This window comes from Vombatus ursinus, unplaced genomic scaffold (genome assembly GCF_900497805.2).
Source record: "Vombatus ursinus unplaced genomic scaffold, bare-nosed wombat genome assembly UNPS02000582.1, whole genome shotgun sequence".
In the NCBI taxonomy this organism is placed as follows: domain Eukaryota; kingdom Metazoa; phylum Chordata; class Mammalia; order Diprotodontia; family Vombatidae; genus Vombatus; species Vombatus ursinus.
Window position 1 is genome coordinate 19,746,941 of NW_020940360.1, and position 2,841 is coordinate 19,749,781.

At 41.5% G+C, this 2,841-nt stretch overlaps 1 pseudogene; it reads right to left on the reverse strand.

Annotated features, from left to right (window-relative positions):
• Positions 1-61: 61 nt before the first annotated feature.
• On the reverse strand, positions 62-1,667 carry LOC114038825 (annotated as a pseudogene).
• Between the last annotated feature and the right edge of the window lie 1,174 nt (positions 1,668-2,841).

Genomic DNA, 2,841 nt, shown 5'->3' on the forward strand with positions numbered 1-2,841 from the left:
TTTCTTTCTTTCTTTCTTTCTTTCTTTCTTTCTTTCTTTCTTTCTTTTTTTGGGGGGACAGTTACTGAATACTTTTATTATTCACATAGAAGCCACTAAGGATCTGGCCTGTGGGCTTGTTGGGCCTGCATCACAAATATATGACTCCACACATAAGTGGGTTTGGGGATGAGAACAGGTCATTCTATCCTGGCCACGGGATGATAAAGGTCTTCTGACAGAGTTCCAGATGATCAGGTCTCTGGTAAGACAGTTCTAATGAAGCAGTGAGAACATCACAGAAAGGTTGAGGTAAGAGGGCAGTTAAGCAGCAGAGGCCCTTCCCCCCCCAAAAAAAAACTGGTCTAGTACATTGTGCTTCCCAGTCTTACGACAGCAGCAGATTTCTGCAGAGGTGACTGGCACCTGCGAGCTCTGAGGCCTCCTGCTCTTCCTCAATTCTGAGAAGCTGGTTATACTTGACCAGATGCTCAGATTGGCAGGGGGCACCAGTCTTGATTTGCCCAGTGCAGAGACCCATCGCCAGTCTACAATGATGGTATCTTCAGTCTCCCCAGAGTGATGGGAAACCATTACTCCCCACCCATTGGACTGGGCCAGCCTGCACACTTGGAGAGATTAAGTCACAAAGCCAATCTGGTTCACTTTAAGTAGGAAACAGTTGCAGATTTTCTCATTCACAACCTTTTCAATGTGCTTGGAACTAGTCAATGTGAGATCATCCCCTACCACCTTGAGGGCTGCAGAAGCAGTGAAATTCTCCCAATCTTCCCAATCACTCTGGTCAAAGGAATCTTCAATAGACACCATCAGATAGTCCTTGATGAAGGTCTTATAGAGGTCCCCAAGCTCAGAAGGGGAGATGTATCTGCTGGAATCATCAGGAGACTTAAAGTTCAAGTCATATTTCCCAGATCAGGATAATTCTAAGGTAGCAACATCCATGCCAATTACAACCTTATCAGCATAGCCAGCCTTACCAATAGCATTCTTTAACAGCTCCAGACTTTCTTTATTCTCCAGGATGTTAGGAGCAAAGCCACTTTCTTCCCCTACATTGGTGACATCTTGTCCATATTTCTGCTTAATCACATTCTTCAGGTTGTGGTAGACCTCAGTTCAAATGTGCATGGTCTCCTAGAAGTTTGATGCTCCACCAGGGAGGATGATGAACTCCTTCATGGTCAGCTTTTTACCAGCATGGGAGCCACCACTGATCACGTTGTAGGCTGGAACTGACAGGATGACTTCATCAATGCCTACAAGGTCAGCAACATGGTGGTACAGGGAGACACCTTTCTAACAGCTTTGGCCTTACAAACAGAGACACTCCCAATAAGGCATTTGTACCAAATTTAGATTTATTTTTATTGCCATCCATCTCTATCATCAATTTGTCAACCTTCTCCTGTTCCACAACATTCAGTTTCTTGCTAATCAGTGTTGAGGCAATAGTTTTACTGATGTGCTCAACTGATTTTGAGACACCTTTCCTGATATGGCAGGTCTTATCATTCTCAGAGCTCAAGGGATTCATGGATGGCAGTAGAAGTACCACTTGGCACAGCAGCTCAGAAGAGACCTTTTCCAGTCTATAGATTAACTTCAAGATGGGGGTTTCCAAGAGAGTTGAAGATTTCTCTTGCCTGGATCTTATAAATAGACATGTTGAGTTTCTGGATGGGGCTTCCTCCACTGGGCTCAGAGAACTGGGGCTGAGGGCCAACTCATCATTTCTTATAGCACACTGATATTACATGACAATAACATAGCATGATTTGTTAAGCTATTCCCAAATTGATGGACATCCCCTCAACTTACAATTCTTTGCCTCCAGAAAAGAGGTATTATAAATGTTTTTGTATGTAAAAGTCCTTTTCCATTTTTTAAATATCTTTTGGGATATAGACCTAGCAGTGGTATTGCTAGGTAAAAGGGTATGCATAGTTTTGTAGCCCTTTGGGCATAGTTCCAAATTGCTCTACAGAATGGTTGAATCAGTTCACAACTCCACCAACAATGCTTTAATGTCTCATTTTCCCCATATCCCATCAAACATTTGCCATTTTTCTTTTCTGTTCTATTAGCCAATCTAATAATTTTGAGGTAGTACCTCAGAATTGTTTTAATTTGCATTTCTCCAATCAATAGTGAGTTAGGGCATTATTTTAAAATATGACTATAGATAGCTTTGATTACTTCATCTGAAAACTGTTCATATAGTTTGGTCATTTATCAATTGGGGAATGGTTCTTACTCTTATAAGTTTGACTCAGTTCTCTATATATTTGAGAAATGAGGCCTATATTGGAGAAACTTTGTTCAAATTTTTTTCCCAGGTACTATTGCTAACTTTATTTCCTTCCATCCTCTCTCCCCCACTCTATTCATTTATTCTGTTCTCTCTCTCTCTTTTCACCCTGCTCCTCCTCATAAGTGTTTTGCTTCTGACTATTCCCTACCCTAATCTGTCCTCCCTTCTTTTACCCCCTCCTTCTATTGTCCCCTTCCCGTCCTACTTTCCTGCAGGGTAAAATAGATTTCTATATCCAATTGAGCGCATATGTTATTCCCTCTTTGAGTCAGTTCTGATGAGGGTAAGGTTCACTCTATCCCCTCACCTTCCCAATCTTTCCTTCCAGTGGAAAAGCTTTTTCTTGCTTCTTTTATGTGAGATAATTCACCCCATTCTACCCCTCCCTTTCCCTTTCTCTCAATACATTCCTCTCTCATCCCTTCATTTTATTTTTTTAGATACCATTGCTTCATATTCAACTCACACCTGTGCCCTTCTAACTACCCTAATAATGAGAATGTTCTTTTGAGTTATATTACCATGTA